The sequence below is a fragment of the Sciurus carolinensis genome, chromosome 4, assembly GCF_902686445.1.
Source record: "Sciurus carolinensis chromosome 4, mSciCar1.2, whole genome shotgun sequence".
NCBI classification, from domain to species: domain Eukaryota; kingdom Metazoa; phylum Chordata; class Mammalia; order Rodentia; family Sciuridae; genus Sciurus; species Sciurus carolinensis.
The window spans coordinates 170,475,928-170,501,846 of record NC_062216.1 but is presented as its reverse complement, the minus strand read 5'-3'; the positions used below and the strand labels follow the sequence as shown (position 1 = coordinate 170,501,846).

The 25,919-nt window shown below is 55.7% G+C and overlaps 1 protein-coding gene across 3 annotated transcripts in view; it reads left to right on the top strand.

The window, feature by feature from the left end:
• Positions 1-22,265: 22,265 nt before the first annotated feature.
• Tcf20 (transcription factor 20) overlaps positions 22,266-25,919 on the top strand; it is a 90,526-nt gene continuing 86,872 nt past the window's right edge. For all 3 annotated transcript variants that reach the window (XM_047549168.1, XM_047549167.1, XM_047549165.1), the window contains exon 1: positions 22,266-22,561. The gene's annotated coding sequence lies outside the window, so the exon portion shown is untranslated. The remainder of the gene's footprint in view (positions 22,562-25,919) is intronic.

The window sequence follows — 25,919 nt, the reverse complement described above, 5'->3', positions numbered from 1 at the left end:
CCAGGAGCCTAGCCCGGCCTCCATCAGTGGCCGCTGTTGCAAATATGAATCCGAAATTCTTGTGACCGCCGGGCCCAGCACCCTGGACAGCAGCGGCCTGGCCCTGCCCTCTCCCGAAGTTGGAGGGAGGTCCCTTTCCCACCCGCAGGCGTCCCTGCCTCTGCCACGCCCATCCCTATCAGCGTCCCCAGGCTTTCCTCCCGCTCCTGGAGTCTTTAGTCTTCGGCACAGTCTGGTAATTAAAAACCTTCAGGGGGACTTTATTGAGTTAGCATTAGTTATTTTGTCCAGGCTAGAGAGCGAGAGAATATCTGTCCTCCGGGAGAGGGGGCTGGGCGGGGGCTGTGGCTGAGATTGGGCAGGTGCCTGCCGGTGCGCGCACGCGGCTCCGGGGCTCGGAACGCACCGCACTGCGGGCGCGGCGCGGGGAGAGGAGCGCGCTGGCGGGCGCTTCCCACCCCGAGGCTCGCCCTGCGGCATGTCCCACTTCCCAGGCCCTTCCCGCCCGGGTCTGGAGCTCCGTGGGCCCCTGGATTTCACAACCAGCCCCTGTCAGAGCCAAGATGGCTGCAGGCGGGGGAGCCGGGGCCATGGGCTCTTTCTCCCTGAGCTGGGGATGAGGTCTGGGCTAAGCCCTTTCCTCTCCGGCCTGGCCCTCAGGTTGGTGAGGTGCCCCAGGCTTCCTCTCTGCCCATCCCTTCCCCGTACCCTGAAACGCCCCCTTAGAGTCAAGTAAGGCACACCTGCCATTTGGAGCTGTGACCTTGAGCTAGCCCCCACCTGTCTGCCCTCAGATTTTCACCTGTAAAATTAGGACAGCTGTCTCTCTCTAGGTTGTCATGAGCAATACGAAGGTACAATATGAACTCCCTTGTCCAGGATAGGCTATTTTTATTCCCCAGGGACTGTTTGTATGCCCAGCCCTAGGGAAGGAGCACCCTTTGCCCCTGTGTCACTCTGTGACAACGTCACATCATGAATGCTGGCAGTAACCTTGAAAGACAGGTTTGGCCAGCCCATGTTTCAGAGGAGCTAGCTGAGGCTCAGAGCAGGGAGGTGGTTTGCACAGAGTCACAGCCAGGAGTGGGGAGGCTGCGTCCAGATCTAGGTCTTCTCATTTGAAAAACTGGAAAGCCAAACGCTGAACCACTGGTGTCCAAGGAAGGGTACTTGCCAGCCTGCGCTAGGCCTTGGGCCTGGCCAGGAGGCTCTCTGTGGGGGAGGCAGGGGGGGCTGGGCCTCTGGTCCACCCAGACTTCCTTTTCTGCTCCTGCCTTGCTCTAGGGGCAGACTCCCTGACCCCTCTGCTTTGCCTAAGGTCCCAGGCCCTGCCACTCTTGGTGGGGGAGCCCAGGGTGAGGTTTGGAGACATTGTCTGAGACCTGGAGTCTGGGGCCGAGGACCTGGAAGGGGTGCAATAGCAGGTGTCCTGTGCCACCTGTGGTCAGACCAGTCACTCAGTGGGGCTCTGGACTGGGCCAGCACTGGCACATTCCCTGGAGGTGCAGAGCAGAGGCCTGGAGGCGCTGACCTGGAGTAAGGAGGGCCGCCTGGGCCTCATAGGTGGCCCTGGCCCTGGGGTACTGTGTCATATGCCAGTGCCAGCAGGCCTCCTTGCCCATGATGCTCCCGCTCAGGACCCGCTCTGGGAGTTCTCCTGGGATTTTGCCAGGCCACTCCCTGCCCACGCCCCGGTCCCACAGCCCACCTTGGTTGCAATTGGCACACTATGATGTTACCTCCCAGAAAACCCCGGTCCTCATTCAGCATCTGCCGGGTCCCTGCCTAGTCCAACTCTGCCTCAGGTTCCTCATCCATAAAGTCAGTCCAAGGCATGGCACTTGTACCTGGGAACCACAGGCAGGACAAGGACAGAAAGGTCCTTTTGCTGCATCCTCTATCCCTGTGCGCACATTCTGTCATGAGCATTGGGGCCTCAGGGAGCAGGACCCTGAAAGTTCAGCGCCCAGACCCTCCTACTGCCTGGGGCCTGGGCAAGCTCTCCCCTTGTGGGATGGGTGTTTACCGTGACCCTGAGGTAAGAAGTAGAGGGCCAGCATGTAGGAGGGCCCGGGAATGTCATTTGTGCTTTTGTGTTTCCAAGACTCCGTTTCCTCATCTGAGAAATGGGAAAGAAATGCTCTGGTTTTCCTCATGTTCATGAGACCATGTGTGTGGTGGAGGCACCTGCACTTGCACCTCAGGTCCACAGGGGCAGGGGCACAACTGGGCTCCCTCAGCCTGGACAGGCACTGGCTGCTGTGGGGGAACCGTGGAGCCCTACATCCCCCACGTCTGAGATCTGAACTTTGATACTCTTTATCTCTACTGAAAGGAATGGGCTGAGCCCCAAAATCTTCAGGCACCCCCGCCACTCACTTCCTTGACCAGGCCACTTTTCTGTGTACGTACAGACTCTGCCTCCCACTCAGCAGCTCTGGACCAGAATCAGGAGACTGGATATAAGAGGTTGCCGCCTCAGCACCCTTTGACCAGGGCCTCAAGTTCACCTGGCTTGGGCCATCTCAGTCAGTAGCTCGACTGACCTGGGTCCACAGCCACCCTGGGCCTCCCCTGCCCCGCCCTGTATGCCGTCCCGCTCTCAGCCACACCCTTCCTGCCCTCTTCTGATTCCCCATGCAGAGGTTGCATTCACTGCATGCGCAGCTGCTGATGAAACTGCTCTCGGGAGGTGGCATTCCCCGGGATAGCGCCGGTGTAGGAACTTCGCTCAGTGCCTCATGGAGGGGCAGTCCGGGCCTGGCCCTTGGCTTGGGCCCTATGGCCTGTGACCCACAGCAGCTATAGTTCACTTGTCTGCTCTGTCTAGATACCTCTGTGACTGTCTCCCTCCTGGAAACCCTCCCTGACTCCCAGTCCTGTGGAAAAACTTCCTTCCTTGGGGCTCTGGCTGGATGTAGGTATTACTTTTCTTCCCATCAGATTGTGAATTACTTGGGAAACATTTTCTGGATCCCTGGGCCTGGTGTACAGTAGGCACTCAATAAGTGCTTGTGCTTGTTGAACAGGATATGGGAGCTGGGAGAACCTTAAAGATCATTCCAAGCAGAGGAAATGGAGTCCCAGAGAGGCGGGGACTAGGGTGCAGAGGAGCGCTGCATGGCAGAAAGGAAAGGGCCCTGGGTGTGAATCCGGGAGCCCACGGTGGACCTGTCTGGGTGGCTTGCCTCTGTGCCTCAGTTTCCTTATCTGCAAATGGGCACGTTAAAACTGCATGCAATGGTTACAGTGAGAGTGAACCAAAGTATGGCAAGAGGGGACACGCGGAGCTCCTGAAGATGTGGCTCTTCCTCCAGCTGTCTACGGCTTTCGTGGGTTGAAGTGGGTGGCACCAAGGTCCTCGTGTGCTCTGGGAGGCAGATCTCTTCCTTAGATCACTGGCGCACCCTAGGACAGGCCGGCCCCATCGTTCCACTAAAGCAGGAGGCCCAGCGGTATATGCTTCACCAGAGCCTGTCCACATTGGACCAGGTGCGTGCTCCTTCTCCTCAGGGACCCCAGGAAGCCAAAGGCCTTCTGCTCTTGGATCTTCCCTTGGGCTTCTGATATCACCAGCCTATCCCCTGTGGGCACCCTGGTCGGAGCCTCAGCTGAGCCCAGCCCCCTCTCCGGGGTCCCTCTTACCATGCGTGTTTTTATATTTTTGAGCAGATGAAAGATTTTCACTGTGTGCTTTTTTTGGTCCTCTGGCTGCCCGTTTCTCAAAGCACTCTGTTGAGGGGACACCAGAGGTCCTGTGCTGTGCTGTTTTTCAGGGACCCTGAACCTCCTGCAGGTGCTGGGGCAGGGAACTGGGGGTTAGGAAGGAGAGAGAATGAACGGGACAGACTGCTGCAGTCCCGACCCCACCTCTGGCCTAGCCTTAAAACCTCGACCAGACCTTGGGGCTGCTGCTTCCTGCCTGGCTGGCCTGGTCCCCAGGGAGGGTGGGGGCCTAGCCCTGCCTCCTGTAGGCCCCTGTCCCTCTGGCTGGCCCCCACTCCTCAGCAGCCGCCGTCGGGTGCAGGGGGCGCATGCGTGCGGCGGGAGTGAGCCGGCTGTGGAGAATTAATATTCCTGGAACATCGCCCCGGCCGGCTGCACACGCCGAGGAGAATATTACGGCGATTAGCGGTGGGAGTTCGGCCTGCACGCAATATCTGGATGGAGAATTCGGTGTGATTAATCTGGCGCTAAGTAGCAGCCTCCGGGGTCCGCGGGGCTCTGGCATGTTTGGAATGGGAAAAAAGCTCAGGAGTGCAGTGATCTTTGGGGGCTCTTTGGGGGCCTGCCAGGGTAGCAGCTGTATCCCAGGCAGGTTGTAGGCTCTCGGTGGCCCTGGCTGGGCAGTTCACCCCTGGTTTGCAGCCACTGGCAAACTGCCAGCTGATAGACAGGCCATTGAGAATCGCAGCCCACCAGACACCCACCCCAGGCCTTTCACTGTCCTGTGTTCAGAATCACAAACCCTGAGATGTGGCTTCTCTGTACACTTTACAGTCACCTTCCTGGACCTCGGTTACCTCATCTGTAAAAGGGATGCATGACTCCTGCCATCTCAGGTGAAAATAGCTGTCCCTCCCCCCCATCTTGTGAAGGAGGACACAGGCTGTGAGCATTATGCAGGAGTGGTGCTCTGCTGCCTGGGTGTGGGGGGCCATTGTTAATAATTCTAATAACCCGACTTCTGTAGCCTCCAGTTCCTCTTGCACTGTCTCTGCTCTTGGGGCAACAGCAGATCTGTTGCCTGGAATCGCCCAGAGTGTGTCCAGAGGATGCGATGGCAGGGACAGAACACTGATCATCTTACAGGTTTGAATCTGTGGTCTCATCTGTAAACTTGGCATAAAAATACCTCAGCTCCCTGAAATCGGGGCCCAAGCCAGAAAAGCCAATCCTTGTTTTAAGGTCTGTCGTTCTGGGACTGTTTTACAGTCTGACTGGGACACTGGTGGAGGTGAGAGAATTGGCGGTGGTGTGGGACCGGAAAATGTCTGCTGGGACTTCTGCACAGTCCTTAGCCCCAGTCTGGCTGCCTCCGATGGAAACTCCAAATGCCAGGGCTGGAAGGGGGCTCCTGGTCTTCCCCAGTGTCTTCTCATTAAGCACAAGGAAACCAAAGACCAGAGAAGTTACAAGGTCTGGCCAGGGCAGCACCAAAGTGGCAGGGTTGAGAGAGGATCAGTTTCTTTGGAGCCAACCAGACCCGCGTTGACCTTGGACAAGTCTTCTTTGTCCAAGCCTTAGTTTCCTAATCTGCAAAATGGGAACTTGTGGATAATAGACCTGGGCATTCAGCTCTGTGAGCCAGAAAAGGTCTGGGGGTCCCAGAAGGGTACCTAGCACATACAGGGGCATGCCTTCTCTTGGCCAAGAGCTCTTGAGATGGCAGAACTGGACTGTTGGGCTTTTGCACTCAATTGCTTCAAGCCCTGTGGACAGAACATTTCCAAATTTGATTTGTAGGATTTTTTTTTTTTTTTTTTGCTACTGAGGCCTGGAACCTCCATGCAACTCATCATTCTGTCCAGAAGTGGATACTGGATCAATCGTCCTCACTCCCTCTTTCCCATGCAAGCAACATAATGGCCTTTGAAAGGGGGTTGGTTTGTGGTTTTCCAGCAGTAGAGTGGTCTGTGGTCTTGAGCAGCTACATTTGAAACCAGGCTTTTCAGGGGGACCCATTTTAGTGAGCTCTGGAACAGCTGGGTACAGTTCAGGGCAAGGCAGCAGGGTCAGGGAGAGGCAGGCGGGCTTGCTTGGTGGGGTTGGCTGTGCATTCGCTGCCAACATCTCAGTGACTGGGGCAGGCAGAGCTGAGATAAGCCCTGCTTAAGTGCACACAGGATGGGGCTGGTGGGTGCGTGCATGCGTGATGGGAGGACGCCAGCTATGATGACAGGCAGGAGAGGGTGTTGGTTCAAAGCCCGGACTCTGGAGCTGGAGAGTCGGGAGATACATCCTGGCTCTGCTCTTTAGTAGCTGTGAGCCTCTGGGTGGCTCGGTTCAGTTCTCTGGGCCTCAGTTTGCTCATCTGTAAAACAATTGGACCAAATGATTCCAGCGCCCCTCCTAGTTCAGTTGTTTTTGTCTCTGTGATACTGGTCTCCATCCCCAAATAGAAATGCACCCAGAGACTCAGTGTACCCTGAACCCTTCGGCTCACCCACTGTACTCCCCCAAACCCTTTGCCTCCAAATGGAGGCAACAGGGCCCTTCCACCCAAGGGTGCGTGGGAGTTGCTGCCATGGAAATGAGCCTTGCTTTGGGGCTTGGGTGCCCCTGTGCCCCTATCCATGCATTATCCCCCTCCCCTCCCCCAGCCTGGGTGTCCTGACCCAGCTTACACACCTCCTCCTCCACGAAGCCCTTCCTGGTGCCTCCCCCATAATTTCTCCACATTTGCTATTGACTGGAGCTCCTGCCTCACTCATATTGGGATGTTCAAGAAGTGACTAATTGTGTGCGTCCATGGTTCAAGGGGAACTGAAGGAAACCCACATTAATTACTCATCTACTAAGTGCCTGACCTGTGCTAGTGGGCACATTTGATTATATTCCTTGTCCATATTACCACTCAAAATCTCAGGAAAGTAGGGTGTCACCCTACTTCAGGGGGGAGGGGGAGTGCGACTTGCCAGGCTTTGTGAGCCCAGTCTGCATTCCTCTGCAGCTCACTTCTTCCTGCTGCCCCGCTGCACCTTTGACTTTGCTGTCTGCTGAGCACCTTGCATGCCCTGGTCACAGAAAGTCATAATGATGGCAGCAAATGCCAGTCAGCTCCTGCTAAGTGCCTGTGCTGCGCTGATTTTTTTGCGTCCCTTACGTCATCTCACTACAACTTGATGCTTGCACCCATTTTACAGGTGGAGCTTATGTGGCTTACGGAGGTTAAGTAGATTGCCTTAGGTCACACAGGAAGGAAGCGGTAGGGCTGAGATTTAAAACCAGACAGCCTGGTGTAGGTGCCTGCCGAATTGAATTTAAATGTTCCTGTCCAAGCTGGGTGTGATGGTGCATGCCTGCAATCCCAGTGACTCAAGAGGCTGAGACAGGAAGATCACAAGTTCAAGACCAGCCTGGGCAACTTAAGGAGACCCTGTATCAATATAAAAAGAACTGGGATGTAGCTCAGTGTAGAGAACCCTTGGGTCAATCCCCACTATAAAAAATTAAAAAGACGCACATATATAAAATATGTTTTATATATAATATATAATATTTATATTTTTTCCAGTCCACTGTTTCAGCTGACCTTGCCTAGGTTCCTTTATGCTTATTTCTTATGTCATCTACTATATGCAGAGTCAGAGGACAAGACAGATCTGTGTCCTTGGCTAACTTCAAAGCCCCACTTGAGGGGACCGGAAAATGAACAGGCAGATGCAGTTCCGCTGGGGTCTGGTGAGGGTCTGTCCTGTGCTGAGACCCTCCCAAGGGACTCTGCTGTTATTGTTTCCAACTTCACGAGGGCTGAAATGGACTCTGCGGAGCCAAGTGGCTTGTCTGTAGTCACACAGCTAGTAGGGGGCCAGGATTTGGACCCAAGCATCCTGCCTCACAGCCTGACCCTTGCCACCGCTTCTTGCTACCTCCCAGGACATTGAGTAGGAGCTGCCGTGGGGGACACATGGAGAGCCTGACTTGGACTCAAGGTCAGGCTTCTAGGTGGCAGTTGAGCCCCTCACAGAACATGGGGAGGGAGGCAGTGGGGTAAGAAGGTGTTCCAGACAGGGGACCAGTGGGCACAAAGGCCTGTAGGCAGGAGAGAGCATGGTTCGTTCAGAGAATCAAATGAAGGTGTTCTAGATTTCTTCCTGGCACTCGCAGTTACAAACAGGTCTTCTCCAAGTAGGACTAATTAGAAGGACATGCTGAGAGCCTGTTGTGGATTCTGCATGGTGCCGGGTCTTCCGTTTAGTCCCAGTCCTGGGAGAGAGACGGCTGGTGCAGAGCATGGCGGGAAGCCCAAGGGTTGAGGTGGGAACACAGGCTCAGGTTTTGGGAAAGGCCAGGAGAACAGAAGTGCTTTCTTGGTGGTGAGAGTGGCGTCAGGTTCCCCCCTGTAACCCTTGCATTCTGCATGTGGAGAGAGTGGAATCAGAGGACAGGTGCTTAGTAGGTCCTCCTCAAAGGTCAGGTACGGAGGAGACTCAGATGCAAGTATATGCCGAGTCTGGGGCAGCCACTGGTCGGCCACCCTGATACCCTGTGGCACCAGGGAAGTAGGAAAGGTGCTGCTGTGGAGTTGGCAGTGCAGGGTCTGGGATGGTCAGGCTGGTGCTACAGATTGAAGTGAGCAGAGCAGTGAGCTTGTGGCTCTCCTCCAAGGGTGAGGCTGGAGGCTGGATTTCCAGGAGGAGGTGGGCATTGGACAGGGAAGGCCCTGCCAGGCCAGGATAGTGTGAGCAGCTGTGAAGCAGGAAGCTCACTGGGGGGCCAAGGACCTGGCCATGATCCTGAGTCCAGGTCCTGGACATATGGGTCCCTATGGTGTCCTGCCACTTCCTGGGCCTTGGTCTCCCCTTCTGGATAGGAAGCATTGGTGCTGACCTCTTAGGCATTGTGGTGGGGTAAGATTTGAAGTGTGATGTGCGTGGTACTGGCCTTGCACATAGTAGGTCCCTGGCCCCTCAGATCTAGCACTACTGCCAGACGCTGAGGGGCAGAGCCAGGACTCCAGGCCAGGCCTGTCTCGAATGCCGTCTCCGAGGTAGGACTTGGAGCAGGGTAGCTGGCACTGCTCTGCCCTACCCTGCCCCTATTGAAGCCCACCTTTGCAAGGGGTCTTCAGAATCTGAGTGATTAGATTCAAGGCCTCACTCCAGTGGCCTGTGAAAGCTCTGAAATGCCCTGGAGCTGCCCAGCTGGACTTCAGCCTCTGGGGCCCCTTCACTGGCCCTGACCCACTCTTTCTATCCCATATGACCCCTAGCTCAGGTGCAGTCTCAGGGAAGCTCTTCCCTCTCTGAGCCTTCCTCTGTGACAAAGAGCCCTCTCTGGTCTTCATGACCACCACCCAAGGTGCTGGGCCCGAGTTTCCAGCACACAGTAGGTGCTGTGAGCAGTCACCCTTAACCTTTACCCCATAGCTTCCAAGAACAGCAGTGAGCTGCGATTCTCACCCTTGGTGGGCGTTCACCCCCTTTAAGCCATTCACTCTGGGGCCAATTATAAATAGACACATAATCGCCCCTATCTATGGAGATAAAGCGTATTCTTCGGAGATGAGCCACCCGCCCTCCCCTGCCCCCCCCCTGGCACGCGCTCTCTGCAGTTGAGGGAGACGGAGGGATCCCGTGCCCCCTCCCCCTTCCTTCCATCCATCCAGCCATCCATCCATCCATCTCCTCCCTGCTGCTCCTCCATCTCCACCCTGCAGAGGTGAGATCCGGCAGGGGCCGTGATGTCAGAGGCTCAGCTGATGTCACCGCCCCGGCCCTGTGACTTCACTTGCCGGCTCGGGCAGGAGGCGAGGAAGCTGAGCCTGGGAGAGGAGAAACTGCCCCCTTCCCTTTCCTTCTTCGGTTCTCCCTCTCCCCTCCTCCCCGGCCTCGGCCAGGGAGTTGTTTTCCTCGGCTGCTGGCAGGGCTGGCAGGGGGCCTGGGGCAAGTGCCAGGGCAGGATGCTGCTGCAAAGGTAACGGCGTGCGCGGTGCCTCTCCCTCGGTCGCGAAAGTTTGCTCTGGCGTGCGAGGCGTGCCCGCCGGGCGCTCGGCTGCGCTGTGCCGCCTGGGCCCCAGGCTCCCGGGGGGCGGGCAGGGGCCAGCCGGGCCAGGGCCGGGCCGGGCAGGGGCCTCCCAGGCGGCCTTCACTGCCTTGTCCCCATCAAAAGGCCGCAGCTGCTCGAGTGGCGGCTGCAGCTTTGAAACTGCCATAAAGAGCGGTGGAGGGAGGGAGCGCGGGGGATGCTCCGAGCGGTGCCCGGAGGGCGGCCGCGCGAGGAGGGCGGAAGGGCTGCTCCGCCTGGGCAGCGCCGGGCAGCAGCAGGGGCCCGAAGGGCAAGGCCCCGGGTCAGGAGCCCAGGGGCCCAGTCCCTGCCACTCTCTGTCCCCTCCGGTCCAGCCGCCGTCGGTGGCCAAGACCCCAGCAGCGAGGTGCAGCCGCCGCGGGGGGCGGGGGCTGACTCTCGAGCCCCCCCATTATTTCCAGACAGATTCTTCCACCTCCAGCAGGCCATTTGTCAGCGGTGATGGGGGACAAAGGAGGGGGCAGTGGGTGGTCTGTTGCGAGTTGGGCGAGGGGCATGGAGCGCAGGCCGGAGAGAAACGCCAACAATTAAGAGGCAGATCGAGGGCTTTGCGCGTTTCGGCTGTCGAGGGAGCCGTCATTTTGTGTTAGCGTGTGTGTCTGAGGTGGGAGGAGGGAGAGAGGGGAGAATGACAGGAGAAGGATTATGACATTGTGCTGTCTCTGTTTGTGGTAAATGCAAATTTGGCACCAGTGGTTTCCCGGGAAAAGCAGCAGCAAGTAACCCAGGCCAAGGCCTTGGCCCAGACCCACCGAGGGAGCCCGTGCTGGGCGGTTTGAGGTTTTATTTGTTCCTCCCTTTTTTCTGTCTGGCGTGTGCTTCTTCCATTTATTTTACAGTGAAGAGCTGGAGATAGACAGGCCAGCATGGCGGGAGGAGCTGGGCCCTTCCTCTGTGGCTTGTCAGCCCCTCCTCACACTGCCGGAGGCCCAGGCAGCTCTCCTGCCCACCCTCCCAACCACTGCCCTATCTCACCTGCCTTCCGCTCAGGTCTTCCTGTCCCTAGCCAGGGTCACCGCTCCATCACTGTCAGCCTGGTGGCCTGAGGTCTCTGAAGACTACTTTTGCACACAGCTGCTTCCCAAGGATGCCCAGAGACAAGGAGCTCTGGACAGGGACAGGGATGGGACTTTGGAGACAGAAGGCCAGGGCTGGGCACACCCCCAGCTGCCATGCTGGCCTGGCCTGTGGGAGGTGTTGGCAAGATGTCCCAGGATCTGGACTCCTGACTGGCCATTGGAACAGGGAGCTTGAGCATACCCCTGGCCAGAAAGCAGCCACAGCCCAAGGACCTGGGTTACCACAGGGCTCAGGCAGGTGCAGGGACTTGGACACAGGTGGTCAGTGTATTTGGAGCAAGCTTCTAGAGAACTCAGAGAGATGGGCCATAGCTCGGGCTCAGAAGGCCAGATGTTCTGAGCTGAGGACCAGAGTGGGAACCCTCTATAGGGAAGGCTCAGGGGAAGGCTCTGGCCAGGCCCCAGCCCCTCCTGCTCTGGGTCTCAGGCTGTCGCCCACATTCTAGTCTTGCTCCCTGCAGGCCTGGTCCTTCTGCTGGACTCCCCACCTCCTCTTTTGCCTGGTCTAATCCTCTGGACTCAGTTCCTCCTCCAGGAAGCCTCCCTTGCCCTTAGCTTGGGTGGGCTGGGGGCTTGTATCCTGCTTGCCCACTGTGCCTTTTTGTCTCCCTGATCACACGGTGGTGGGTCTGTCATTCTCTTGGACCTTTGGGGATGGACCCTGGATGGGTGTCCTTAGGTCCAACGACTTTTAGGGCATCCCCTCTGCATCTCTGGCACCTGCCCAGAGCTGAGCAGGGGGAGGTTCTTGTGGCTCAGAGGAACAGAGCCAGACTTGGAGATCTCCCAGGAAGTGGGACCCCCCCCCAGGATGGAGTGGCCACCCCCTTCCCCCATCCTTGATAGTATGATGGACTCACTTTGAACTGACCCACCCAAAGGGGCATTTTTCCCCACAGAGCCTGGCATGTGGGGCAAGATTACAGCCGTGCACATGAGAGGGGACACTGAACTTGAGCCCCAGCACCAGAGGCTGTGAGGAGCAGCTGCCCACTTGAAGGGACTAAGCATTGGGGCTTAGCCACCCTGATGGCCTGTAGGGCTCTAGTGCCCCATGCACTCTGTGTGCCAGATGGAAAAGGAAGGAGGCATGAACAGACTCTCCCCAAGGCGAAGTGTTGGGCCCATTTCAAGCCCTGGGCTGGAGAGCCTCCTGGCCAGATGTGCTGGGAGCACCAGGGTGGGCATCCACAGTGATGGCCAGCTGGTCCCTGTCAGCCCCCTCCACCCTATCCAGGTTTGCAGAGTGCCTGCCCACTTGGAGCTGGCAGCCTCTCTGGCAGAGATGGGAAAGCACAACACTCCTCCCTCCAGACCCTCCACGCCAATGGCACGAGAGGCTGGAGCGAACCAGTCCTGAGTTTGTAGCCCTCCTGGCTGCACCTAGTTATGCTGTAGTTATGTGACCTTGGGCAAGTTACTTAGTGTCAGAACTGCAGTTTTAAAAAGTGGTGACCTGGGAGTGGTATCCCTTCCTCATGGGGATTAAGGAGACTGTAGGTGCAGCATCTGCACACAGCAGGTGCTCAATTAATGGCAGCTGTGGTTAATGGCAACCTTGGAGGCAAGATAAAAAATGTGCTCCCTGGGTATCCCTGTGAATTCTGACAGGGTAATCAAGAGAGGCTTCACAGAGGAGGTGGCTTTTGAAGGCCTTGAAGTGTAGGGAGGAGTCTCCCAGGCAAAGACAGGGGAGGCTGTGCCGCTAGAGAAGAGCTCAAGAGCAGAGCTTCTAAGGGGGGCATGAGGCATGTCAAGGAGAGGGTGGACAGGGTTGGAAGAAGGGGCCCAGTTTCTCTTGGCATTGGAGGCAGTTCTGGAGAAAGGATGAGCTGACTTGATGGACTAGACAGGATCCTCCCAAACATCTCAGCTCTTAGCTACTTACTTTCTGGATGTATTCAGGTCTCAGCACTTCGGACACATTCTCCAGGATCCTGTAGGGCTGGCTTGTCCCAGCTCCTCCCAAGCGAAGCTCTCAAAGCGAAGCTGCTTTGTGGTGTTGGATTTCCAGGTGGCCCATACTTTGAGAACTAGCTGGATTTTTTATTTGCTCTCCCGTGCTGGGATTGAACCCAGAATCTCAGGCTGGATTCCCTTTTCATTTTGAATCTCTGGCCTCCTGAGCCTACACTCAGGCCATATTCTGAGCTGGAGTAAGATTGGGAAGCAATATGGAGGCCTGGTCCAAGGGCCTGCCTTGGTGAGAATTCTTACAGCAGCACCTCCTGGCTGGTCCCTGAGATGAGTGGAAGCTCCTATAAGAGGCTGGGGTGACATTCCCCAGCCCCAGCCCTGACTGAGATGGCAGCATAGAGGAGTGGCCAAGGAATTTGGTCAAATAATTCTGGCCCCAAGCCGTGTGGCCCCGGGCGTGTCACCTGCCCTCTCTGAGTCTTGGTGTCCTAGGCTAATAGGGAGCACCTTTATCACAGGGCTGTGGAAAAGTTATGTAAGTTAAATTCTTAGAGAGCGCTCAGCCCAGAGCCTGGCTCCCAGGGGGCACTTAATCGGAAACTTAGCTGGGCAGGGTGGCACACTCCTGTAATCCAGCAACTTGGGGGGCTGAGGCAGGAGGATCACAAGTTCAAGGCCAGCCTTGGCAACCTAGTAAGACCCTATCTCAAAAAATAAAAAGGTGTAATTTAATTAGGGATGTAGCACAGATGCTCAGTGGTAGCACACCCCAGGGTTCAATCCCCAGTGCCCCCCCCCCCACATAACCTTGTTAACTTAAAAAGAAGGCAGCAGCACAGGGAAAGCTCAGCACCTAGTATCTGTGGACCAATCCCATATTTCCTCTGTGCCTCAGTTTCCCGAGCTATAAAATGGGAGTGATTCTTGTGCTGGTGGTAAAAACAGTTTGAGACTTAAGAAGCAGTTACTGAGTTGGGCAGGCACTGTCCAGCCACCAAGACTTGGCTTGTTGAATGGTCTTCCCTGCTTTGAGCTGTGTGTGAGCAGGATGGGGCCCTGGGCCTTCAGAGCTGAAACTATGCAGGAAAAAAGGTCCAGAGAGTTGGTATTTTCTAGATGAGGCTAAACCTGTGCCTTTGGTTACTCAGGGTGAGACTAGGGACAGTGGACGGCTGTAGAGTCTTGAAGGCTAGTAGGGCCCACCCACCACTGCAGACGAGCTGCCTGGGGCCAGGCACCCTGAGACATGGCAGGAGCCACCGGTGTGCCAGGCCTTGAGCCTGTTGTGGTCACCAATCCGGGACCTGTTTTCTGTATGCACAATGGGGACTTGGTCTGCTCACCTCTTAGGTCCCTCGGGGCTCTGAGGGGTGGCAATGCTCCTGTTGCTGATTTTCTTGGATGATTTCCATAAAGGCTATGACTTGGGTGTGGCCTGCCTGCTGGTTTTCTTCTTCCCTCCCGTACCGCAGGCAGCCTGCCCATGAGCCACCTCTGTGCCTGGCCTTCACGTTGCACTCCCATCCCCACTAGTGCCACACCTAAGCTGGGGTGGGGGCCCAGAGGGTCCCAGCAGCAGAGTGGTCCCCCAGGGGGCATCCTGAGGCTCTGGGCAGTCCAGTCCCTGTCATGTACTGTGGCCAGCGAGTACTCAGGTGTGGGCATCCACAGCTGGCAGCTGGCTCTGGGGCTAAATGCACAGCAGATCCAGCACTCCCTGGCTCCCCGTGCCCAGCAGCACCATCCTGGAACCAGCTGACCCTGCTCATGGCATCGGGTCTGGGTGATTGGGGGCACTCTTCCCTGGGCCGGGGCTCTTGGGTGAACCATTCCACCTCTTGGTGCACTTGAGGCTGGAAATGGCCTTTAGCGCGAGGCCACCGGTGAAGCATGTGGGATGCGGCTCCCCCACGTGGGTGACGTCAGTGTCCCGCTCTAGAAATGAAAGGTCGAGGGTGCCAGAGCTTAGGGAGTTTGTTCAAGTTCTTTCACACCCAACCTACTACCAAAAAGGAGCAGAGCAGGTTATCAAGGTGGGAGCCAGAGACCACTGTGGGAGGAGGCAACTGGGGAGACACAGAACTTGGGCTGCGGTGGTGCTGGGCAGGTGTGCCACTGCTTGCCACAGGGATTTGTTGACAACGGCAGGAGCAGTCATCAGGCGTGAGGGGTACCCCACATGCCATGGCCTCAAGGAGCATAAGCCACTGTTCCCACTGACCAGGTGTTCTGCCCGCCCGCACTTGGCCAGTGCGTGGGGTTGCCTCCGGGCACTCTAGGGGTTGGAATTCCTTCTCTGCCACTCACTAGCTGTGCCACCCCAGGCTGAGTACTCTCTGGCTGAGCTCAGTTCTCCACCTGTGCGTGGGGATCATCACTGTAGTCACCTCACAGCGCTGAGAACGCGGGGTTAACGCAGGCTGATGTGCTCAGCACTGCCCAGCACGTGTGAATGTGCGCACCTCTCAAGTCAGCCCAGATTCTCTGGATCACTCACCATTTACTGAGCACCTGCAGTATACCAAGCCCAAGCCCAGGCAGCTTTCTCCTGTGCCCTGGGCTAAGCCTCCAGACGCCGGCTGGGCTGAGCGTGTGAATGTGCTGCAGGAGAACAGCCTCTGAGAATTGGTGTGTTAGCTCCCACTGCTGGCCTGACAGACATCCTCATGAAATATGTCACTCTAAAAGAGTTTTTAAAGAAATTTCTGGAAAACTCTTAATCCCAGAGACCATACACAGCCTGAACTTAGGCTGGGTGCTAGTCTTGACTTTTTCAAGCCTTGCTAGGGAGCCTCAGTTTCCTCATCTGTAAAATGGACCCATAACTGTCCCCACATCAGAGGGCTGACTGTGGGATTGCATGTGAAATGAACTTTATGCACCCAGAAGCACCTGCACTTCCTTGCGTACAACCGTGAGACCTTTTGGTTTTGTTTCTGGTCAAGATGACCATGGGCAGGTCCTGGGTGGTGTCACGCTGTACACTGACTGCATGTGGACATCAATGCAATGTCAGCTCTGCTCTCAAGAGCTCCCTGAGTTGGGGCTTCCCTAAATCCCTTGACCTTTTTAACTTAGGGAGAGCGTGGAAGGCTTCCTCAGGCAGCCTTGCTCCTCGGGGTTCTGGTCCAGGGTTCATCCTGTCCATTAGCTCATTACACAGAGGTTTCTGGAACAGCTCCTTGGGCTGGGCACTGGGCTGGCTGATGGGGTAAGGCCAGCTGACTGGAGGTTAGCCTGCCATCCCACAGACTTGGGAGGTTGAAGCAGGAGGATTGTGAGTCCAAGGCAACCTTGACACCTAATGCAAGATTTTCAAAAAAGAGCTGGGGAATGGAGCTCAGTGATAGGGTGCTTTCCTAGATCCATGAGGCCCTGGGTAACACACACACAGCTCAGTCCAGGAGGAAGGATACAGAAACACCTCTCATCACCAGACGACTGTGCAGGGGCAGCTTGACACAGGGCCTGGGCTTCCCAGAAGAGGATCAGCCACAAGGCAGCTGGCAAGATGGCTTAGAAATGAATATTGGCTGTGTCCTTTGCTCAGGATCCTTGATCTTCCTTTTGGCCTGGGATGAGGTCCCAGAGCCTCCCACGGCTGCTCCTCCTTGCTCCGGCGGCATCTCCAGTTCCTCTTGTCTCTTATTGCTCTGGTCTCCTTCCCTTCTTGGAGAGCTGTTTGCTCCTTGCTGCCTCAGGGCCTTTGCCCATGCAGGTTTCTGCCAGGCACTCTCTTCTAACCTCATCATGTAGCCCGGGGGCCCTAAGCACCAGGAGGACCACTGGGCCCAATGCCTGGCATGTAATAAAGGCTCAGTGAGTGTTGAATAAATGACTGAGTACAAAGTCAAGCCTCGTGGCATTTGAGTAAGATTTGAAAGAGGTAGATTTTAGTCTGTAGAGAAAAGGAAAGGCCATTTCTCCCTCAGGGACAGGCAGGCTCAGGACAGGAACAGTGCGTTTTAGTTTGGCAGAGGACAGAATGAGACACAGGAGTGAAGGTGGGAAAGGTGAGCTGAGCCAGATGAGGGCTTTGCCTTCCAGGACAGGAACAAACATGCATTCCGAAGCCCCTGGCACCCACTGAAAGCCCCGAGTCAGCTGCAGGGACAGGTGGGTCGGGAAAAGCGGCTGCAGTCAAGGACTGGCTGAGTTGGAGAAGCCACCGCTCCTGCACGCCTGCTTGGCCCTTGTACCCGAGAGCTAGCAGGGAGGGGCAGGGCAGCAGTTTCCAGAAGACAGCTGCCTTCCTGTGCGCAGGGCGGCCATCCTGAGTCGCTGGAGGGAGCGTGAGCACCCACCTCTCAGTCATCTGAGCGGCAGCATCGAGGTCCACAGCACACCCGCCTCTGCCCGTGGCAGAAGGTAAGCCGTCTGATGCCCAGCAACGACCTCCCTCTGAGCCTCTGGAGGAGGCAGCATCTATGTCAGGAGTGGAAGATCCAGGGACAAGGACCTAAGGGCAAACCCTGGACCCGCCACTTAACAGCTGTGCACCTTTAGACACCTTCTAAGCAACTCTGGCCTCCAGTTTTCTCCAACTGTGAACTGGGGGCTGCTCCTGGCATCGTGAAGGTTGAGGTTAAATGAACATCTGGAGCCCAAGCACAGGGGACACTGGAGGCTTAGGAAGTCGTGGCCATTATCATGGCTGGGCTTTTTCTCCACGGTTTGAAATCTTAGCAGGAAGCTTGGGTTTCAGGCTTAAAAATGAAGAGCATGTCAACAAAACAGGATGGAACAAAGTCTTTTCCCAGCATGCCTCAGCATGTGGCACTGCCTTCCTGTGGAGCCCAGACAATGATGTGGCTAAAAGTCTTGCGCTTTCAAGCAGAATAATCCCAATGGAAGGAACCTCCCTATTGTTATCTCATGATAAAGCGACAATGATGAAGAGGGGCTCGGCAGCCACGAGCCTGTGTTCAGATTCCATCTCTGACTCTACTAGCTGCTCTGTGCCTCAGTCCTCCTCATCTGCAAAGCGAAGCAAGAACAGTTAAGACCAGTACCTCCAGCCGATAGATTTTTTACTCAAGGATTAAATGAGTTAATGCAGGTGAAGTGCTTAGCATGTGATTTGTCACTACTAATGGTGAAGGCACCAGCACCCTGCTCACTTCGCACAAGTCACTATTGTTACACCATTTCACCTTTAACTCTTTGTAGTGTTCGGAGTGACTTAACCAAAAGTCTGTTCTGAAGCCAAAAGTCTAAGTTCAAATTGCAGTTCTGCCTTTTGCTAGCTGTGTTACTTGGGATCAGTGTATTAACCTCTCTGTGCACCCATTTCCTGCTCTGTACAATGAAGACAATGATCTCTTCCTCAAAGAGGAGTGAATAGCCATCACCCAGATGTGGGACCTGACTTCCTGGAGGCACGTGGCCCCTCCCCACAATCCCAATTTTACAGACAAAGCAATTGAGACTCAGAGTCATTGAATGATTTGCTGAAAATGCAACATTAGTGAGACCAGGCTGGCCCCAGCCCCTGACCTGTGTTGGTACCACCATGCCAGCAGCTGCACAGGAGCGTCCACCCACCAGGCAGTGAATGTCCAGTGGGTAGAAGGGTGACTTCCCCTGCTACCTGGCTGCAGAGGTCTCCAGTTTCTTAGGTCTGCTCACCTGTGGGAAGATGGGAGGCTGAGACATGGTGGCTGCTGTCTAGTGGGCAGGCCAGTCTTCCAGGTTGGGGCCTGGGAGTCTGGACCCCCAGGCTGCCCCATCTCCGGCTGACCCTGCTCTCTTCTGACATGTCTTCCCTGTCCACCTGCAGACTTTTGGACCCACCAACTGCACACGTCCATGTCCATCTTTCCTGTGTTTACTGAGGGTGGGGAGCTTGTGGCTAAGAGGGCGACTCTGTTCTAGCCCTGCTAGGCTTCTTCCAAGCTGTGTGACTCAGGAAAAGTCACCTTAAAACTCCTTGTACCTCCGAGGTCTCATCTGTAAAACGGTGTGACATCATCAGCACCAACCTTATCCCAGGCTGTCACAAACAGTAACTGGGGTGATAAAGGGAAATCTGCTCCGCACCCAGGTCTCAGTCAGCCTGGAATCCCCTGGTCTGTATTGTCACCATAAACAATGTCATTTTGTGGACACGGCACCCCTACCCTGCATAGAATGTCTCATACCAGACAAAGAGGTGTCTTTGCCCTGCAAATGCTCAGTCTAGTAGAGGACATGGACATGCACAGAGTGCCTTGGAGGGCAGGGTGGAAGGGCAAGCTGGTGAGCAGAGGTCACCATGAGACCCTGTGAAACAAATTCATGCCAAGTTTGTCACAGATACAAGACCCTGCAGGGTCCTGCACTGGATACAGCCCTCCGGGCACAGCTGCTGGCTGTTCCCCACATGCCTCATCTTGGTATCCCTGTCCCTGTTTTGACAGCCCCCACTCAGGGCTGAGAGCCTCACAGATGGCAGGTGCTGGGGTGGAGTCAGGGTGTGCCCACAAGCACCGCACCAGACCACCCCTGTGGTTGGTGCCTGGTCAGCATCCTTGCACTTTGCCCAGGGATAGTGCCTGGCTTGGGCCAGCCCAGCAGGATGCTGTGTGGAGTTTTCCCTCTGTTAACCAGAGACTTCTGGAAGTTACCTTCTGAAAGGCTGAAAGCGGAACCTCAGGCCCCTCTTGGTGTGCTGGAGTGTGTTAGCAGTGGGCCCCTCCCAAGGGGAAGGAGAGCTGGGGCTGGCGAAGGATAAGGTGAGGGCTGTTCGCGTGCTCGAGAGCCAGGTGAGCGAGAGGAAGGACACCCGGCCTGCCGCTGAAGGCACCAGCACCCGGCTCACTTCGCACAAGTCACTGATCTGCAGAGCAGGGCCAGTCTCCTCAATCAATCGGTGCTGACAGATGGTAGCGGAATCAGTGACCTAGAGGCAGAAGGCTCCATTTGTAATCCCGGAGTGGCCTGCGCCTGGAGGAGGGCAGAGGAGTTTGTAATAAAAGGAGTGACACGGGTTTCCGAAAGCCATCTTTGAGCCAGAGGAGGAGGGAAAGGATTAATTTTGCTTCTGGAATTGATACACACTGATTCAGTTCAATAAGTATATTTTTTTTAGTGGGCTGGGTTAAGAGGGGAAAAGAAGAACAGCTGATCTACTGTCTTTTCCTTAAAGAGCACGCCGTCTGGAAGGAAAACCAGGATCCATTACATTTGAAACAACAAAAGAACAGAAGATACTCACGTGACCAAGAGGAAGGGCTCCGAGTTATTGAGCTCCTGCCACTGTAGGACCCTGGGCAGTAACTTAACCCTGGGAGCCTCAGTCTGCTTATGTGTCACATTGTGTCCACATCATGCAGCTGTAGCTACTGTTAATATATGCCTGGTACTGTACTGAATTCTTTTATGCAAATCTCTTGGAGTCCCACAGCACCTATGTGTGAGTAATATCATCTCCATCTTACAGTCGAAAAAACCAACATTCAGAGAGGTGAAGTGAGTTGTCCGAGGCCATACAGTGCAAGAGTAAACTCTGTTGGTTGCATATTTTCCTTCAATGATACTAAAAGGGAAAGTGACAGGTCACCAGCAGCTAAAAGACCCAGCTTGAACAGGGTAGTTTCTAGGTGGAGGTCAGCTGGGCAGTGTCCTCCAAGGTCTAGAAGTGGGGCTGCAGGGTTGATCTCCCTCAGGGGCTGAGGGAGTGCCCAAGAGCCTACACCCAGTGAGCTGTTGCATTCGTTCCCTCTTGAATGAGGCTCTGCTGAAGCTTGTCCCCCTCCCCTCTGTCCCTAAACCTAGACCAATGAGCTGGGGAAGGAGGGGAGGAATGATAGGGCTGGAGACTGAGGAAAGGGGCTTCCCTTTTCTTCATGAATTCCCTCAAGCTGAGGGTGCCCCAACACACAGCTTTCAGGAAGCTCCCCTGCATTCTCCTGTTTTTGTCCAGAAAGCATGAGCCTACTGAGTCCCTCCTCTTTTCCATCTGCAACCCTGACCCAGGCTGAAGCCAGGCATTGGTCTTTTTAAAGTCATAGTGCCTGAGAATTTGAAAATGAACTCAGAAGAACAATGGGAACAGCCAGAGGGAAGGGCCTGGTGGCCTGTTCAGCTTTGCCATGGAAGAGTTTGGCACCCTGCCTGGCATGCAGGAGATGTTGGGGAATCAGATCACCAGGAATAGTCCTGACCCTGCATTGGAGCCGTCCCCCACTTTGAGAGATTGGACGGAAGCCAGCAGAAATCACTTCTTTCCCCAACCACATCCTCCTGCCAGGGTGCCCAGAACTACTCCAGGCCCTCCCTGGGTGGCCTGAGGCAAGGCTAAGAATTAACTGCTCTGGTTAGATGGGGTGAAAGGTGAAAGGGTAAAGCCAGGCCTCAGGGAGCTGTGTAGCTCAAATATAGTGAGGTACCCCAGGCCAACCTGCTGCAGAAGCACTTTTCCCCAATTCTAATTTACATTGAAGCTGGGTTGCTTCAGGAGAGGGAGCCACATACTCCCCTAACACCTACAACAGATATTGGCCTAAGAATCAGCTATTTAAGCCAACATTAGGGACATCCAATTCAAACTTTCATCCTTCCCATTATACCACTGGGAGATGGAGGCACAAGGAGGAAGAATTTGGCCAGGTCACTGGGCCAGTATGGGGCAGGATACACATACTCCAAACACATCCCATCCCTACGGCCTCACTTCGTTAGAGGGGTCACAAGGCACCAACATGCACACAGTGGTTGTTCTACAACAGATTTTCTTAGGGGAAAAAAATTTCAAGTTTGCAAAGGAAGGCTGGGCAGGGGCTGAGGCAGAGGCACTGCGAACCTCCAAGTCAGCCCCGGACGCTGGGTCCAGCCTACCAGACACTGCCGCTGCCCAGCACCGCAGCTGAAGTCAACCGGCATTTGTGGAGGTCTGTTTTGCAGTGAGGTGGGTAGCCCCGTCTCCCTCCCGCTGCCCCTCGCTTTTACTGCGGTGGAAAAAGAGGCTCAGAGGGAGCAAGTCGTTCACTCAAGGAAACGGGCGCCATGGAGCTGAGGCAAGAGAACCAGGCGGCCCAGGGCCAAGGGTGCTTGGCTGTCAGGAGCGGGCTTCTGTGCCCGCCGACTACACAGTTGACAGTTGCCGGGAGGAGGCCCGGCCCTCGCCGGCGGCCTTCCCAGGCTGCCGAAGGCGTGACTCTGGCATCGGAGGCTCCAGGGAACTCCAGAAATCCCAGTGAGACTCCAGCCACCAACCTCCCCAGAAAGTTGGCTCCCGGCCACCCCCAAGACGGCCCCGCGCGGCGGGCCTAGATGGCACCGGGGGCGGCGTGCTGCGCTCCGCGGCGGCAGAGACACCCCGCGCGACCCCGGCAGCCACGCGGGGGTCTCCAGGGCCTCCGCGCGGTGCGCGCAGGCCTCGACGCCGCCGCACGCGGGTGGGCACGCGCGCGCCGGCCCCGCCCCCGGCGCCCCGCCCCCGCCGCGCGCCCGCCCGCCCGCCCGCGCGCCGCGGCCGGAAGCCTCCCCATTGGCCGCGCGCCGTCACCTGACGCTCTGTTATTTCCTGTGTGTTGGGAGAATGGAGAGAAAAAACCCCGAGCCGAGCCGCCTTCGGCCCCTGCGAGGCGGCCGCGGCCTTCGCCGGGGGAGCCCACCCTGAGGCGTGCCCGACCGGGGAGCGAGCGAGCGAGCGCGCGGGCCGGAGCGAGCCTCGAGGGGCCGCGGCCCCGGCCCGCCCCGCCGCCGGCCCGGGCGTCCGAGCTGGAGGCGGCGGAGGCACCCCCACCCCCACACCGCGCCGCGCCGCCCGCCGCCGCTCCCTCCCCTCCCGCCCCCGGCGGAGGCCGAGGGACGGGGCGGGGGGGCTCCCGCAGGTAACCGCCGCCCGGGCCGGGGGAGGGGTCGGCCCGGGGCTCGGCCGCGCTGTCTGCCCGCGCGGCCGGCGCAGGGGTCTCTGCCTGGCCCGACCTGGGAGTGGGATTCCCCCGGAGTCCGGGCCGGGGCCGGGGGGTGATGAGGGGACTGCCCGGCCGGGGACTGCGGGGTCCGGGGCCGGCTTGGCAGCGCCGCGGGGAAGGGGCCCGGCTGGCCTCGGGGGTGAGGGGTCCGGCGGGGCCGGGACAGCCCGAGGGCGCGGGGAGGAGGTACCTGCTGGTCGCGGCCTTGGGTGCAAAGGCGGCGTGTTGTGAGCGGGCGGCGCTGGGGGCCGCGGGTGCGCGCCACTGCCCGGGCCCGCGGCGGCCCCGGGGGGACCCGCGGCGCTGGCCTCTTCGCTGCGGGCTGCAGGCGAGGCCGGCGGGACGGAGGACCGGGCGGGGAGGGGCCGCGCGGGTGGAGCGGCGCGGGGCGCCCCGGAGTCGGAGCGCGGGGCCGCGGGCCTGGAGCACCTGAGGCCATGTGGACGCGGCGGCTGCTCGCCTGCCGGCGGCGGAGGACAGGTACCCGCCGGCGCGCGAGCTGCGGGCGCAGGACACACTTCCTGTGGGGCGCTCTCCGCTCGGCCGCCCGGGAGGCAGCGCGGTGCGTGCGCGGCGGGCTCTGCGAGCGGGCGGGCGTGCGGACCTGCGGCTCTGGGCGCCCCATCCCTCCTTGCGGGCCGAGTGGTGGTTGCGGGAGAGTTGCCGGCCCGCTCGGGCAGCGGCGGGCGGTGGAATGTTGTGTGCGCCGGGATGGGAGTGGAATTCGGTGCGCTGGGCGGCGGTGGCGAGGAGCGGCCGCCCTCGGGCTGTGGGTGGGGGTGTCGGCGCTTCTCTAGCCTGCCCTGTGGTTTGCCCTTAGGGGACAGATCAAAATTAGGATTTCCCCCTTTCCTCTGCTTCTCTTTGCCCTAGGAGATTAGATGACTCTGATAAATGCTGTAAAATGGATGGAATTTTTGAGCTATTATCTAACAGGCTGATCTTTGAATGATAATTGGACCCTTATGTTAACAGCCTCAGTGAAGAGTTTTATAAAACATCTTAACGTGGGGTGGCAGCTTCGTGGATAGGAAACCACTAAATTCCAACCTGGGAGACCAGGATTCTGCTTCCAGCTTTACCACCAAATAAACTGTAACCCAGGGCAAGTTACCTACCCTCCCAAGGCCCCAGTTTCCTTACTCGTTGAATGACTGGCTTGGGGTTATTTCGTTTGTTTTTGGGGCTCACCTGTTTTGTGCTTTCATTTGACCATAGGTAACTTTTCTGAGAAATGCAAGGTGTACCTTACATGACTTTGAAAAAACAACTCTTTAGCTTCCAGCCTATTCTTCTAGAGCATAAAACTTGGTCAGGGTAGTCTTTCTTCAAATCCCAGGTGCTGTTCTGTGCTTCAGAACAAAAAGCGTACAGTATTGTTATTCTGTTCTCTGCCGAGTGTGCCTTATATATTTTTTTCTTTATGAAAGAGTTATCAGAAAGAAGATTTCAGAAAATGTTTGAATACTTGGCGAGCGTGGCTAGTGTGTGATTGGGTTTGTGTATGTTCAACGATCTTTCTGTGCTGGGGATTGTGAAGACATCTTATTTAAAGTTCTTTCAGTGGGGCATGTGGCTAGATTTCCAGCTTTGGTATTCTCAGTAGGGGTGAAGTAGACTTTCATAAAATCTCCTGTGAAATGGTAGGCTAGAGGAATTAACTGTCACTTCAGGGTGCACTAATTATTTGCATCCCCGATTTATCCCTTAATGGTAGCAAGATGCCGCCTCACAGATGCTGAAGAACCCCAATTAGTTTCACTTATTTTATGGTGTGTGAGGGCCTTAGGCCATGCTTTTGACTGGTAAGTACTTCTAGACCAGCCTCAGAATTTGGTCTTGTCTTAAATTTTTTAGTGATGCTCAAGGGACATGTACCTAATGTGGTAATATGCCTTTCTTAGATTCATTTTTTACTCAGTCTGCATGGTTTCCAGAAGGATTTTAGTGTGTTTGGGGGCTGTGCTCCTGATGACAGTTTTGGAGATGGGTTGGTAGAGGTTTTCTTTCGTGCTAGCAGGCTTATCACATACTTAGTCACTTTTTTTATGGTTACACAGATGAATTATTTGGAATTTTCCAAATAAGCAATTACTCTATTAGAATTTGAATTATGATGTGTGCAGTTCAAACCAACCCTAGTTACTCAAACCGTCTGTTTAAACAACCCTAGTTACTCAAACTTATAAGTACTTATCACATTCCCATGTGTATATTATGCTCATCTTATACCTTATGGGGAAACTTATTATTCTACCGAGGTAATTGTGTATGTACGTGAGCAAAGGCTGCTAAATTTAAGTAAGTTGTTGGGAAACTTGGGCTTTTAAGGTTCATAACCTTTTAGCAGTATACCCTTTTCTTAACTCTTAAAAAATAAAAGGGAATGCAGTTGGCATGATCACATCTGTTTTGACCAGGAAATTAGAATTGGACTTTTAGGGTAGAAAAGGATGCTAATAGTTGTATTAAAAAAACACAAAACTGACAGTTGTGGTGGTGCATGCCTGTATTTTTAGTGACTTGGGAGGCTGAGGCAGGAGGATCACAGGTTTGAGGCCAGCCTCAGCAATTTAACTACAGACCCTATCTCAAAATAAAAAAATTAAAAAGGGATGGGCATGTTACTCCTGGGTTCAATCCCCAGTACAAAACCAAAACAAAACAAAATGCCACAAATACATGCTAGGCTGTGTCCAAGGTGTTTTGTTGTTTTGTTTTTTTGGTACTAGGGACTTGAACCCAGAGGCGCTTTATCACTGAGTCACATTCCCAGCTCTTTTTTATTTTTTATTTCAAGTCAGGGTCTCATAAGGTATTTAGGGTCTCGCTTAGTTGCTGAGGCAGACCTCAAACTTGTGGTCTTCCTACCTTAGCCTCCCAAGTCCCTGGGATTACAGGCATGCATCAGCCATACCTGATTGTCCAAGGTATTTTGAATTGTCTTACAATAGCCATCCAACAGACCCCAGAAGTAGATCAACTTCCCTTTTCCTCAGAAGTTACAAAACTAGGGAGAGTCAGGACCTGGATGTAGCCCTCCTCTTGATAGATGTGATTCTGGAATCTTTATCTTCCTGCTGTCCCCACCTCTTTTTTTTTTTTTTTTTTTTTTTAAAGCTTTGATGAACCTGAAACCTGAACTTGGGCAAAATACTGGAAAGCATGGTTTTTGTGACTGCTTTTACTTTTGTGGCCCCTGGGAGTTTTCTGAACTTTGACGTTCCTTCTACCTAGCTAGTTTGGCCAGTGTGCCTGAGATTTAATCTCTAAG